We start from the raw sequence: 16,360 nt of genomic DNA on the forward strand, positions 1-16,360 counted from the left end.
TAGTCATTATAGAAAATTTTAACAAATTAAGATAATTCCTAGATAGTATTTTTCAACTTGTGATTAGAAGCCATTATGAAGAGCTGAAAAATCTTAGGCTAGTAAATATTTTGTAAGAGAAGTCATCTCTGAAAATTGTCACCCTCCAATAGAATAGAAATGGATTTCACCTTAGATCTAAAGCATATGAGCTGTCAAAACATCCCTCCTATTTACGTATATATTATGTAGATATAAAAATTCTATGTGGTCAGCATGAAGTTTAGTCACTAAAAGAAGATTTCCTATCCGAACTCTTTGGCATTTGCTTCACCTTCTCCATCAGGCACTAGAGCATCTGGCCTCTCAAGAAGTTCTGGGCCCAGTCCTTCAGATATCATTTTGTTTCTTATTGCCATCACAGGAACACCCACTTGAACCATTTTGAGATATCTGGCATATCTTGTATCTTTGGCTACAATTGAGATATATTCTGCAGCTGCTTCACATTTCTGTGATCCAATGTCTTGCATACTCTTCTGCTCAGGTTGAGGAGACAGAGATGACTGTTGACCTGAGGGGGCTTCAGAACCATTTGTAACACCATTAATATTTGCAGTAAATATTTCAAATTTAACATCTTCTAGACATAGAATAGATGATAGTTTTGCATCCAAAATATTGAGAATTGTTTCAACTTGATGGATCTGAAGAGAAAGAGCTGACAGCTTCTCCTCACAAACTGTAGAAAATTGGTTGAGGAACCATACAGTATGTACCACAAACTGGTTTGGAAATGCAATACTCCCTTTCTGTTGAATTGCTGGCAACTTGGTAGGTCTATGACAGACCCTATTAGAGGCAGCCTGTCTTTGTGCATGCCCCTGAGAACAGGCCCCACACCCTCTGCTTTCCCAGCCTGGACGCTGGGAGTGGCTCCCAACCAGCCCCCTTAGTCTGAGGTCCCACAGCCCTCCTCAATGTTGTTTTAATCTGCATTGCTATTATCAATAATGATTTAGTACATTTCACATTACTATAAATTGTTTAAAGTTCATTAGAAAACTGCCTGTTCATATCCTTTGACCATTTGTCAAATGGGGAATTACTTGAATTTGTAAATATTTGAATATTAAACACACATACACATATATGTTAATTGTCTATGGTACCTCTTATCAAAATGTATTTATCCTATTCATCTCTTTTAATTATATCTATTTTATCCATGACTTTGTCTGAGATCATAATTGCAGCTTCTGCCTTTTTGCATCATCTGAAGCATAATACATTCTACTCTAACCTTCCATTTTAACTCTGTGTTTATATCTCATTTTTAAATGGATTCTTTCGATGTGTATTTTACTCTCTGATTCTAGGGTGTCAGGGCAGTTTCCTTTGATAATTTCTTGAAGTATGATGTCCAGCTCCTATTTTTGATCATGGCTTTCAGTTCAATAATTCTTAAATTAATGCTCCTGGATCTATTTTATAGGTCTGTTATTTTTCCAACGAGATATTTTACATTTTCTTCTATTTTTTTCCTCTTTTGATTTTATTTGTTTGATTCTTGATGTTTCATAGAGTCATTAATTTCTACTTGTCCAATTCTAATTTTTAGGGATTTATTTTCTTTAGTTACCCTTTTTACTTTATTTTCCATTTGGCCAATTCTACTTTTGAGGGAGTTGTTTTCTTTAAATTTTTTGCATCCTTTTACATTTTTTTGCTTGCTTTTTCTAGCTATATACCCTTTTTCATGTTTTTCTTACATTTCTCTCATTTCTCTTTCCAAATTTTCTTCTACCTCTCGTATTTGACTTTTAAAAGTTGTTTTGAGCTCTTCAAGGAGTTCTTTTTGAATTGGAGAACAAGTCTTTTTCTTTTTTTGCATTTTTTTTCACTTTATTCTTTCTTGTGGTTTCCCCCTTTTGATCTGTTTCTTCTTCCACAACTGTGATAAATGTGAAATATGTTTAAATAATATCAGATGTATAAACTATATAAAACAGCCTACCACTTTCAAAAGAAGGGAGGGGATAGACAGAGAAAATTTTGTAATTCAAAATCTTTTTTTCTTTTATAATTTTCATTTATTTCCACAAGATTTTGAATTACAAATTTTCTCCTCATATCTACTCTCCTCCCCACTCCAAGATGGCATATATTCTGGTTGCCCCATTCCCCAGTCAGCCCTCCCTTCTGTCACCCCACTCCCCTCCCATCCCCTTTCCTCTTACTTTCTTGTAGGGCAGGATAGATTTCTATGGCCCATTCCCTATATATCTTCTTTCCCAGCTGTATGCAAAAAACAACTTTACTTTTTTAAGCATCAGCTTTTAAAACTTTGAGTTCCAAATTCTCTCCCTTCTTCCCTTCCCACCCACCCTCCCTAGGAAGGCAAGCAATTCAACATAGATCACAGGTGTATCATTATGTAAAACACTTCCACAATGCTCGTGTTGTGAAAGGCTAACTATATTTCCTTCTATCCTATCCTGTTCCCTTTTATTCAATTTTCTCCCCTGACCATGTCCCTTTTCAAAAGTGTTTGCTTTTGATTACCTCCTCTCCCTATTGGCCCTCCCTTCTATCATCCATCCTTTTTTTATCCCCTTCCCTTTACTGTTCTCTGGAGTAAGATACCCAATTGGGTGTGTATGTTATTCCCTCCTCAAGTTGGATCCAATGAGAATATGATTCACTCATTCCCCCCTCACCTGCCCCCTCTTCCCTTCCAACAGAACTGCTTTTTCTTACCACTTTTATGTGAGATAATTTACCCATTTTATCTCTCCCTTTCTCCTCTCAATATATTCCTCTCTCACCCCTTAAATTTATTTCATTTTTTTAGATATCATCCCTTCATATTTAACTCATCCTGTGCCATTTGTCTATATTCCCTTCAGCTCCCCTAACACTGAGAAAGATCTCATGAATTACATACATCATCTTTCCATGTAGGAATGTAAACAAATCAGTTCAACTTTAGTAAGTCCCTTATGAATTCACTTTCTTATTTACCTTTTCATGCTTCTCTTGATTCTTGTGTTTGAAAGTCAAATATTCTATTCAGCTCTAGGCTTTTCATTGAGAAAACTTGAAAGTCCTCTATTTTGTTGAAAATCCATATTTTTTCTTGGAGCATTATCCTCAGTTTTGCTGGTTAGATGATTCTTGGTTTTAATCCTAGCTCCTTTGACCTCTGGAATATCATATTCCAAGCCCTTTCATCCCTTAATGTAGGAGCTGCTAGATCTTGTGTTATCCTGATTGTGTTTCCACAATATTCAAATTGTTTCTTTCTGACTGCTTGCATTATTTTCTCTTTGACCTGGAAACCCTAGAATTTGACAGCAATATTCCTAGGAGGTTTTCTTTGGGATCTTTTTCAAAAGTTCGTTGGTGGATTCTTTCAATTTCTATTTTACCCTCTGGTTCCAGAATATCAGGGCAGTTTTCCTTGATAATTTTTTGAAAGATGATGTCTGGGCTCTTTTTTTTGATCATGGCTTTCAGGTAGTCCAATAATTTTTAAATTATCTCTCCTGGATCTATTTTCCAGGTCAGTGGTTTTTCTAATGAGATATTTCACATTGTCTTCCAATTTTTTTCATTCCTTTGGTTCTGTTTTACAATATCTTGATTTCTCATAAAGTCACTAGCTTCTACTTGCTCCAATCTAATTTTTAAGGTGGTATTGTCTTCAGTGGTCTTTTGGACCTCTTTTTCCATTTGGCTAATTCTGCCTTTTAAGGCATTCTTCTGCTCATTGGCTTTTTGGAGCTCTTTTGCCATTTGGGTTAGTCTATTTTTAAGGTGTTATTTTCTTCAGAATTTTTTGGTTCCCCTTTAGCAAGTCATTTACTTGTTTTTCATGGTTTTTTCACATCACTCTCATTTGTCTTCCCAATTTTTCCTCTACTTCTCTTACTTGCTTTTCCAAATCCTTTTGAGCTCTTCCATGGCCTGAGTCCAATTTATATTTTTCGTGGAGGCTTTTGATGTAGGCTCTTTGACTTTGCTGACTTCTTCTAGCTGTATGTTTAGATCTTCTTTGTCACCAAAAAAGGAATATAGAGTTTGAGTTTGCATCTGAGTTTGAGTCTGAGTTCATTTTTGCTGCCTGTTCGTGTTCCCAGCCAACTATTTGACCCTTCAGCTTCCAGTCAGGATATGACTACTTGTAGGGTAGAGAGTACTTTGTCCCAAGCTTTAGGGTCAAGCACTGCTGTTTTCAGAGCTACTTCTACTCCACAGTCACCCCAGGCTCTGTCACAGCAGTGCTCCTCCTCCCCCAAGAACTGTCAACCAGGACCACAATAGAGATCCAAGCAGGGCACAGCAAGAGAATCTGCCTCTGTGCCCACAAAGCATTCCTTGCACTCCCACTCTGATCAGCTACTAGATTCTTCCCATTGTGTGAGCCAGGGACTTGGGAAGCAGCTGACACTGTAGATCTGGAAGCAGCCTTAGGAGTTTCCTGCTGCTGCCACTGCAACTGCCGAACCACCTCTGCCACCCCCAGGGCTGGTTATCAGACTGCTCTGCACTCAATCCTGCAGTTTCCCACTAACCTGCTCTTTGGCATTTGTGGGTTGAGAGGTCTGGTAACTGCCACAGCTCACTAATTCATGGCCCCAAGACCTGTCCTGGCTGGCTGACTCCTGGTCTGCTCTGTCTTGGCATGGCCTCCACTGGGCTGCTCTCTGCTCTCAGCACCATGCGATAGACCCTTCCCAGTAACCATCCAGGCTCTCCTGGGCTGGAGACCTGTTTGCTTCTGCTATTTCATGGGTTTCGCAGCTCTAGAATTTGTTCAGAGCCATTTTTTACAGGTGTTTGGAGGGATTTGGGGGACAGCTTAAGCAAGTCCCTGCTTTCCAGCTGCCATCTTGGCTCAACCCCCAAGTCTTGTTTTTCTTTGAGGATGTGTAGGCATTTTGACACTCTTGTCCTCTTCTGTGTTTATGACTTGATCTTTTCTGTCACCATAACAATTTTCTATGGTCAGGGTCCTTTTTGTGGTTTGCTTTTTCCTCATCTATTCTAGCCTTTTTAAATTAATTTTAAAGTTGTTCTTCCTTGCTTCTGGGGTGGAAGGGGCACTGTTCCAAGCTTCTTGTGTCAGGAGCTGTAAGCCCTGGCTGCTCATTTGGTGTTATGCTGAGGCATACTGGGTGTGGAGGGGGGAAGGCTTGTGCTGCACTGGGGATGTGGGCAGGGTCCTAAAGCCTTGCTTGGTGCTGTGCTGAAGCTGATGGGGGGGGCAATGAGGAGGGGTGGGAAATTGTATACCGGATCCAAGGGGGTTGTTATCATTCTCCTGGCACAGAGCTGAAACCTGGTGAAGGGCTGTTGCTGTGCTGGGGCCCCCAGGCATGTGGCCAATCACCTTGTACTGCACTGAGCAGGGTGAAAATCTTGTTTCTGTGCTGGGACTTCAGGCATGAGGGTTGGGGCTGGCAGCTCACTTCATGTGGCTGTAAGGCTTTAGTCACTGACCTGTGCTGAGGCTTAGGGTCTCCTTCTGGCTTGCTGAGGTAGGGTTTGCTCATTGATTGCCAGGATAATGCCTGCCCTGGACTCCATTCCCCTTTTACTTGAGTGAAACAGATCTTTCCTGCCAACCTTCATAAGTGTCATTACAAATGACTCTAAAATGCATAAAACATCTGGCAGCCAATTTACCGAAGCATCTCAAGATCTGTAGCGATACAATTCTAAAGTGTTTATTAAAGAAATTGTTTTTGTTGTTATTCAGTTGTCTTTCAGTCATGTCCAACTCTCACTGACCCAACACGGGATTTTCTTGGCAGAGATAGTTTAATACTTTGACATTTCCTTCTCTAGCTCCTTTTACAGATGAGAAAAACAAGGCAAACAAAGTTAAGTGACTTCCCTAGGTCACACTGCTAGCAAGCAAGCATCTGAGGCCAGATTTGAACTCAGGAAGATTAGTCATTCTCACTCCAGGCCCAGCACTCAATCCACCATACCATGAAGCAGCCCTTAAAGACATTAAGAAAACTCAAAAAACTGGAGGGATATTCAGTATTTGTGGCTAGGCCACACCAACATAATAAAAATGCAAATACTTTCTAAGTTTAGAGAGTTAGTTTTCTACCAATCAAAATGCCAAAGGGACATTTTATGGATCTAGATAAAGCTCTAACAAAATTCACTTGGAGGGACAAAAATATCTTCAATATAAATGGAAAATATGGAAGAAAGAAGGAATGAAAGAGATATAGGACTTCCAGATCCCAAACTATATTGTAAAGCAGTAGGTAACAAATTATTGGGTAGTATTTTTTTCAGCACTAAAAATAGATTTTTAATGATAAATTACAACTCAGACATAGGGCAGGCAATGGGACAAGAGCTAGATTTTCTGTGGGCTTGCATTATGTTGATGGTTTGCTCAGGGCCTGGTCTTGCCAAGAGGCTCTCAGTCTTGGATATTGGCAATCTGAGATGGCAGCAGGGCCTTTCATTGCAGGGGAAGCAGTAGGGTGACTCCTTTAAACATAGTGTTACTGTTGCTGCTGCTGCTTCTTGGTGGTAGCCTTGCTGGCCAGGTCCTTGCCCTTCTCCATAGCTGCCAGAGCAGCTGCCAGAGCAGTTTCCTTTGCCTTCTCAGTTGCTTCCTTAGCTGTTTCAACAAATGTCTTAGAAGGAGCTTCACCTTGCAGTTTGGCCAAGATGTACGCAAAGCCTTTGATGGTCTTGATCACATTACTTTTGAATCTAGCTAGGCCAAACTCCTATACAGCTCTGGAGACCCAATAAAACTGGAGGAGACCCAGGCCTCTCATCGGATTTCAGTCCAGCCACTGTTTTCAGGGTTTACACAGTAAACACATCTTTCCTCCACCACCATCAGCTGGGCATGGTTGATGTTCCAGGTGAAAGTTGTCATGGTCTGGTTCTGTAGGTCCACGATAGAGTCCTCAAGGATGTACACTGAGTGGGCTACATTAGCAGGAAAAAAGCGCTCCGCCCAGTGGGGTATCCTGTTGGTCTTCCTTAGAAGCCACCTGGACAGCAGCTTCTGATCAGGAGTTACCTTCAGGTGCATAAGGTCCTCTGTCAGCACATGCTTGCTGTAGGGGTTGGGGTAACGCTGCCAGAAGGCAGCTTGGTCCCAGGAGGTGCGGGGCACGATCTGCCCCAGGAAATACTTCACTATACTCCCGGCGGGGGTCGGGGTCAGGGGAGTGTCAAGGGACGCACAGTATCTAGGGGGTAGGGGAGAGATGGGTCGCTGTGCTCATGCTCTCTGTCATCGTGCCAACGCCGCCATCACGTCCGCCTCCGCTGCCACTGCCACCGTCGTTATCACTTCCATGACGGGGTCTATTGGGTACTTTTTTTTTTAAATAAAAAATTAGATCAATGGAATAACAACAGTAAACTCTTGTTTATACAGAACTGACATGGAATAAATGGACTAAAATTAGTCCTCTGGCTCAATGAAAGTTTCCACATATATCCTACATGATCAGGACCTTAAAATGACTCGTGGTCATTACTATACGCATCAGATTTCCCTAAGCACTATAAATTATGCAGCTGGGAATGCATTTTTTACCTTCTATACCTCGAATGGCATAGTACTTTTTAATGAGTTGTTAGCTAATTTCTAAATCATGAAGAGGGGAAAAAAAAGAAAGAAAACAATAGAAAAATATCCTTAATGAATACAAGTATAAATTTTAAAATAAAACACTATCGTATATGTGACAGCATAAAATCAAAAAGATTATATGCTATGACAAAATATTCTTATACCAGGAATTCAGGTTCAGTTTTAATATGAGGAAAGCTGTGATAATAATAAGCCATATTAGTAACCAGAAAATAAAAATCGTAAGGCTACATCAATAGATGCATAAAAACCTTTGAACTAAAATCCCATGTCTGTATTTTAAAAAATCATTAAAAAGCATAGGAAACCTACACGACATAATGCTGAGTGAGCGGAGCAGAGCCAGGAGAACGTTGTGCACAGCCACAGATATATGGATTCTGTGAGGACCAACCCTGACAGACTGCGCTCTTCTCAGCAACCTAAGGGGCAAGGACAACTCCAGGGGACTCACGATGGAGAATGCTATCTTCATCCAGAGAAAGAAATGTGAAGTTTGAATACAGATCGAGGCGCACTACATGATCGCCTTTTTTTTGCTTCTCTTTTGTTTTTTTGGGTTGGTTTTTTTTTTTTTGGTTCTGTTTCTTCCTTCTCATGATTCATTCCATTGGTCAAAATTCTTCTCCACGACTTGACTAGTGCATAAATTAATTCAATGCGAAGTTATACATGACAGTTATATGAGACTTCATGCCATCTTGGGGAGGGAGGAGGGAGGGAGGGGAGAAAATCTGGAACTCAAAACCTATGTAGAACCGTGTGTGGTAAACTAAAAATAAATAAAGAAATTAAAAAAAAACATAGGAAATATTGAACCTTTTTTTTAAAAATATAAGCAGTGGCTATCTGAAACCAAAATCTAGCATTATACGTACTGAGGATACACTAGAGGCCTTTTGAATATGTTAAGCGGGTAAGCAAAGATATCCATTATCACTACCATTTTTATAGAGTTCTAGAAATGTTAGCTATAGCAAGAATATAAGAAAATAAATTGTTGGAATAAGAATAGCTAAAAAGGAGACAAAATGATCACTTTTTGCATGTGATATGATGGTTTACACAAAGAACCTTTGATTGTTAACTAAAAGAAAATAATGAAATAAATTATAACTTCAGAGAAGTTGTAATATATAAAAGAAATTTGCAAAAATCATTAGCATATATGTATCTTAACAACAAAACCCAGTAGTAAAAGATAAATGTTATTTAAAAATGACAAAACATTTTTTATAGAATTAAAGACAAATGTAAATAACTGTGAAAAGATTAACTGCTCATCAGAAGGCTGAACAAATTTAAGAAAAATGAAAGTACTACCTAAATAGAATTATGTATGAAGTGCTTTTCCAATAAATGAAGAAATAATTACTTTATACAACTAGAAAAAATAATGAAATGCATTCAAGGGAATTAAATAATGAAAATCTCAGGGGAAATTTTAAAAATAGAAAGGAAGAGACCTAATAATAAAAAATGTAAAACTAAACTACAAATCAGTAACTATCAAGAAAGTTTGGTCTCAGAAAAACAGAGACTGAGCAGTGCAACACTCTTGGTATGCAACTTACAGAATAAATTGAACATAGCATATTGTTCAGTAACTCAAAATTCCCCAAATACTGGGGTGAGGCCTCATTATTCAATAAAAACTGATAGGCGAATTGAAAAGAAGTTAGGTAGAAATTAGGAACAGACCAACATTTCCCACCATATAGCAAGCAAAGTTTCAGACAGATACATGACTCATATATAAAAGGTAGCATCATAAATAAGTTAGAGGAGATAAGGAAAGGGCTTGTGACCAAACAAGGGACAGAGATTAAAAATAAAAAAGAAAAGATGCTATTTTCATGAACTATAACAAAAAGCTTTTGAATAAGTAAATGCAACATATTTAAAATTAGAACAGAAACAGTTAACAGGTAAAGAATCTTCACAGTAAGTTTTTCTGATAGAATCTCATTTCTAAAATATATTAAGAACTGATGAGATTTTTTAAGAAAAAGAAACATTACACAATCAATAAATGTTCCACTTACATGAACAGCCAGTTTTCAGTTGAAGAAATCCAAGCCTTGGATAGGCATATGAAAAAGAAATTCTCAAAAATCTCAAATAATTATAGAAATGCAAATTACAGCATCCTCTGAGGTTTTATCTCCTGTCCATAAGATTTTCAAAAATGACAAAAAAGGAAAATAGCTAAAGGAAAATAGTCTCATTAAAATACAGTTGGTAGTAGTATTAACTGGTCTGGAAATTTTAAGAACCAATTTGTAGTTAAGGCCTCAGGCCCACTAAATTACACATACAGTCATGTGGTTTTCACTGGTGTAGAGGATTTTCTGGTGAGTAGAGCGCAAAAAAGTCAAAAGGTTCTTCAGCTGGCCATTTACTTCAAATGGTAGCCATATGAGGAGAACATTCAGCTTAGTGTAAATGTTGGGATGTAGAAATGAGCAAAGTATGTTACAATGTCTGTTAAAGGACAGAAAATAGGAAGGGAAATTGAGGCAAGAGCAGAGGCTCCCCTGCTCTTTTCTTGGGACTTCCCTCGTTCCTCAAGGTGTAACCATCACCTTATACCTCAGGCCTTCTATTCCAAGATGCCTGGCCCTTCTCCATCTCTCTCTTGTTTGCTGTAGCTACTTTCTCTTTTTGCCTATCGCCCTTCTTCCACACCTTCTTTCCAGTTCAGCTCTTGGGGTTCTCCACCACTTCTTCCTTTCAGTTTATCTCTTTGTCTTCCCCACCTCCCCATCTCATACCATGCCATGCCATAGCATCTTTCTTCATTTTCTGCTACATTAATTCAGTATTACCTAAAGAAATAGTTTTTCTCATTGTCAAAACCAATCATGCAATGTGCATCCGTGATCCTAATATCTCTACACATCTCCTGCAGATTGCTTCCACTAACATTTCCACTCTCTTATCTTCAACCTCTCTCTGTTTACTGGTTACATCCCTGCTACATATAAACATATCCATGTCTCCCTTGTCCTTAAAATATCTCCACATCCAGAAAAATAAATGTGGAGTCAGAATGCAGAATGAAGCAAACAATTTTCTTTTCTTGTTCTGCTTTGTTTTATGCTTTTCTTTCACATGGTTACTCCCATTTGTTCTAATTCTTCTATATAACATGACTAATGTGAAAATATATTTAATAGGAATATATATGTAAAGCCTATTTTAGATTGCATGCTGTCTTGGGATTAGGAAGGGAGGGAGGGGAGAAAATTTAAAACTTAAGGAAGTGAATGATGAAAACTAAAAATAAATTAACTTATATTAAATTTTTTTTCACTTGCTTTAATCATCTTCTTTTCCTACAGCTCTCCTACCCCTAATAGCTAATCTCCTTGAGAAAGTCATCCACACTCAGTGCTTTCATTTCTTCTCCTCTCACTCTCTTCTAAACCATTTGCAGTCTGAATTCCAACCACATTGTTCAACTGAAACAACCCCATCCGAAGTTGCCAAAAATCTTTTTGACAAATAAATCTAGTGGACTTTTTAAATCTTATCTTGGGGAGCAGAGCCAAGATGGTAGAATAAAAATAGAGACTTGCTTTAGCTCTCCCCCAAACCACTCCAAATACCTGTACAAAATGACTCTAAACATTTTTTAGAGCTACAGAACTCACAAAATGACAGAGAGAAGTAAATCTCCAGCCCAAGAAAACCTTGAAGGCCAACAGGAAGGGAGCAGAGCTGAGTCCAGTGTGGTCTGTGCCATGCTGTGCTGGCACAGACAGGGTTGGAGCAGGCCTCACCACATTGAATCTCTAGCAGATGTGGAGGTTAACAAACATCTCAAACCACAAACAACAAAGACAAGTAGGCCAGTGGGGAAACTCTGTTCAGTCCTGGGTGAGAGAAGAGCACAGTCCACTCCTAGCCCTGGAGTGGTGGAGGTTGTGTTGGTGGCAGCAGCAGCTGCTTTGGGATGGTGGGGGTCCACAGCTGGTGTGGGGGTGGAGCAGCTGATCAGAGTGGGGTTGCAAGGATTTCTTCACTCACACTGAGGGAGGATTCTCTTGCTTTGTCCTGCTTGGATCTGGGTCACAGTCCTTGGTGGCAGTCTTGGGGTGAGGAGAAGTGTTGGCCTGGCAGAGCTTGTGGCTGCTGTAGAGAAGAAATCCTCCTCACAGTCCCAAGGCAGAAAAGAATGTTTGTAGTAACTCACAGACTAGAGCACAGGCCAGGAGAGGAGTAAACACATCTTCTTTGATCACACCTTAGAAGAACTGAAAATTTACAAGGGCCTAGAAGTATCTCTGACAACAGCTGTGCAAAACCCCTGAAAACTGGAACTGAGCACTCGCCACTCTGGAACCAGAGTACAAGATTGACAAAGAGCTCAAAAGTCAAGTAATTGCCTGGGGAAATGAGCAAACAGTGTACAAACTCAGACTATAGAATTTTACTTTGGTGACAAAGAAGATCAAAATATACAAGAAGAAGAAGACAGCAAAGTCAAAACTCCTACACCCAAAGCCTCCAAGAAAATATGAATTGGTTGCAGGCCATGAAAGAGCTCAAAAAGGAGTTTGAAAATCAAATAAGAGAAGTAGAAGAAAAAATGGGAAGTGAAATGAGAATGATAAAAGATGGTCATGAAAAATGAGTCAGCGTCTTGTTAAAATACTGAAGAAAAAAATACTGAAGAAAAGAACACCTTAAAAATAGACTAACACAAATGGCAAAAGAGGTCCAAGAACCCAATGAGAAGAAGAATGCCTTGAAAAGAAGAATTGGCCAAATGGGAAAGGAGGTCCAAAACCTGAAGGAAATACCACCTTAAAAATTAGATTGGAGCAGGGGACTGAGCCAAGATGGCAGCTGGAAAGCAGGGACTTTCATGAGCTCCCTGCCAGGTCCCTTCAAAAACCTATCAAAATTGCTCTGAACAAATTCTAGAACTGTAGAACCCACAAAATAGTAGAGGGAAGCAGGGCTCCAGCCCAGGACAGCTGGGATGGTCAAAGGGTGAAGTCTATTGCTCACGGAGCTGGGAGTGGAGGGGAGTGGCGCCCAGCTTGGGTGGCAGCAGGACCAACCAGACCAGGAGCCAGGCAGAACAGGCCCTAGCACCCTGAATCAGTGAGCTGCGGCAGTTGCCAGACTTCTCAACCCACAAACACCAAAGACAATAGAGAAGACAGTCATATCCCGACGAAAAACTCAAGGGTCAAGTAAGTTGGCTGGGAACATGGCCAGGCAAAACACACTGAGATTCAGTCTCAGACTTTGGAATATTTTTTGGTGACAAAGAAGACCAAAAGATACAGCCAGAAGAAGTCAACAAAGTCAAAGAGCCTACATCAAAAGCCTCCAAGAAAAACATGAACTGGTCTCAGGCCATGGAAGAGCTCAAAAAGGATTTGGAAAAGCAAGTTAGAGAAGTAGGGGGAAAATTGGGAAGAGCAATGAGAATGATGTGAGAAAACCATGAAAAACAAATCAATGACTTGCTAAAGGAGACCCAAAAAATTACTGAAAAATACACTGAAGAAAACAACACCTTAAAAAATAGACTAACTCAAATGGCAAAAGAGCTCCAAAAAGCCAATGAGGAGAAGAATGCCTTGAGAAAGGCAGAATTAGCCAAATGGAGAAGGAGGTCCAAAAGACCACTGAAGAAAACACTACCTTAAAAATTAGATTGGAGGAAGTGGAAGCTAGTGACTTTATGAGAAATCAAGATATTATCAAACAGAATCAAAGGAATAAAAAAGTGGAAGACAATAACTCATTGAAATAACTCATTGGAAAAACCACTGACCTGGAAAGTAGATACAGAAGAGATAATTTAAAAATTATTGGACTACCTGATAGCCATGATCAAAAAAGGAGCCTAGATATCATCTTTCAAGCAATTATCAAAGAGAACTGCCCTGATATTCTAGAGCCAGAGGGTAAAATAGAAATTGAAAGAATCTACCAATCACCTCCTGAAAAAGATCCCCAAAAGAAAACTCCTAGGAATATTGTCAACAAATTCCAGAGCTCCCAGATCAAAGAGAAAATACTGCAAATAGCCAAAAAGAAACAATTTGAGTATTGTGGAAACACAATCAGGATAACACAAGATCCAGCAGCTTCTACATTAAGGGGTCAAAGGGCTTGGAATATGATATTCCAGAGGTCAATGGAGCTAGGATTAAAACCAAGAATCACCTACCCAGCAAAACTGAGTATCATGCTCCAAGGCAAACACGGATTTTCAATAAAATAGAGGACTTTCAAGCTTTCTCAGTGAAAAGACCAGAGCTGAATAGAAAATTTGACTTTCAAACAGAGGAATCCAGAGAAGCATGAAAAGGTAAACAAGAAAGAGAAATCACAAGGGACTTACTAAAGTTGAACAGTTTTGTTTACATTCCTACATGGAAAGATGATGTGTATAATTCATGATACCTCAGTATTAGAGTAGTTGAAGGGAATATGCATATATATACATATATATGTATATATATGTATCTATATATGTATATATTTGTATGTGTGTATATATATATGTATATATATAGACAGAGGGCACAGGGTTAGTTGAAGATGAAGGGATGATATCTAAAAAAATAAAATCAAATTAAGGGATGAGAGAGGAATATATTGACAGAGGGAGAAAGGGAGGGACAGAATGGGGTAAATTATCTCACATAAAAGTGGCAAGAAAAAGCAGTTCTGTAGGAAAGGAAGAGGGGGCAGGTGAGGGGGAATGAGTGAATCTTGCTCTCATCGGATTTGACCTGAAGAGGGGATAACATACACCCTCAATTGCGTATCTTACCCCACAGGAAAGAAAGAGGAAGAAGATAAAAAGGGAGGATGAGAGAAGAGAGGGCAGATAGGGGGAGGAGGTAATCAAAAACAAATGCTTTCGAAAAGGGACAGGGTCAAGGGAGAAAATTCAATAAATGGGGATAGGTTAGGAAGGAGCAAAATATAGTTAGTCTTTCACAACATGAGTATTGTGGAAGGGTTTTACATAATGATACACATGTGGCCTATGTTGAATTGCTTGCCTTCTTAGCGAGGGTGGGTGGGGAGGGTAGAGGGGAGGGAATTTGGAACTCAAAGTTTTAGAAACAGACAATTCTTTTGTTTCTGCAAAGCAGTTTTTAAACTCACTTTTAAAATAGAAATTATAATATAAAAAGCAACCAAGAGGGGAAGTAATAAGCATGTATATAATGCCTGTGATGTTCTAACATCCCTGCAAGGCATATGTTACCATTTTTGTTCTTTAGTAGGTATGCAAACTGAGGCAGAAAAATGTTAAGTGACTGATTCAAGTCTACAGAGCTTGTAAGTATCTGAGGCTGTATTAGAACTTAAGTCTTCCTGATTCCAGACTCACCCAGTCTATCTACTGTGCCACCAACTACCTCTAGGGAACTGCTATTGAAGACAAATACAGGGTTACTTTAGTAAGAAGGCACCTAGCTATCCGTTATGAACCCAAGTCCTCCATCCTAAATTAATTTCAGGTTCTGAAAGAATGAGTAGATGTGATTACTCTGCCACTGAGAGTGGCATTTAAAAGATTATGGAAAATGGCAGCAATATCACATGATTGGAGCAGGGCATAAGTCCTGATTTTCTAAAAAGGAGAAAGAATAGAGTGTGAAATTATAGACCAGTGAGCTTAACTTTTATTCCTGGAAAAATTGAAGGACATATCATTAAAAAGATGGTTGGTGGCTATCTAGAAAGGGAAGCAGTAATTGCATAGGGCCTGCATGCTTTCTGAAGAACATGCCAGATAAACCTCAATTTCTTTTTTCACAGGATTTTCAAACTAGTAGATGAAGGGAATGCCATGGATATATAATTCAACTGGATTTTAGGAAAACTTTTGATAAAGTGTGGCAGTTTAGAGGTGGTAGGGACTCTGAGATCCAAGGGTACCTGGTAGGGATCTGCCTCAAAAGAATTCAGCTGTTCAAGCCTTCAGCAGTAAGTTTGTTGTGATGCCAATACAAGCAGGGCAGATTTTAAGAATTTGAGTTATTTAATAAGGGCAAGATTGATATTTTATACAGAAAGACTTTGGGAAGATGTGGATGGGATTAAGAAGTGCCAAGTAGCTTGGGGTGCCTGGGTTATTGGTTAACAATGTGATGAGTTAAGTGACCAGAAAACCACAGTGAAAGGAATTAAAAGGATTATTAATTGGGATGGGCTGGGTGCCTCAGGTGAATGCCAGGGATCTGAGTTCAGGGGTTAGGTTCCCGAAATTTGTGGGAAAGTTCAGGGCCTTTTAGGCGTCCATCATTAGTACCCCATTCAATCTCCTTAAACAAATGGAAGGGCAAATCTTTTGGGGTAAAAGGTGAAGGTCTTGGTGGCTGAAACTGCTTCCTGATGGCAAGGGGCAGGGAGCTATTTCTGCCTTAAGGGGGTCCCAGAGGGGAGGTTGACTGGAACCCAAGCACAGGCTGCATCCCGGAGATTATGGGGGAACATTTGCTGGTACTCATTATTTGTTACCAACTGTGGGTGAATGGCCTGTGGTCTAGAAGATGCAAATCTGACAAGTAAGTCTGACAAGTTACTTCAATATGTAGGGCCCAAATATAGTGAGAAGTAAACATGCTGTCAGGATGGGGAAAAACAAAGAAAGAAAGCAAGAGCCCCATTAGAATCTTTTACATATGACATACAAGATTATCTGATCTTGTTACTTCCCCAGGCTTTCACTCTGATTCCATT

At 39.4% G+C, this 16,360-nt stretch overlaps 2 pseudogenes; both read right to left on the minus strand.

Moving 5' to 3' along the window:
* Positions 1 to 262: 262 nt before the first annotated feature.
* LOC118845059 lies at positions 263 to 859 on the minus strand (annotated as a pseudogene).
* A 5,656-nt stretch (positions 860 to 6,515) lies between these two features.
* On the minus strand, positions 6,516 to 7,330 carry LOC118842297 (annotated as a pseudogene).
* Positions 7,331 to 16,360: the final 9,030 nt, after the last annotated feature.

The sequence above is a fragment of the Trichosurus vulpecula genome, chromosome 3, assembly GCF_011100635.1.
Source record: "Trichosurus vulpecula isolate mTriVul1 chromosome 3, mTriVul1.pri, whole genome shotgun sequence".
In the NCBI taxonomy this organism is placed as follows: domain Eukaryota; kingdom Metazoa; phylum Chordata; class Mammalia; order Diprotodontia; family Phalangeridae; genus Trichosurus; species Trichosurus vulpecula.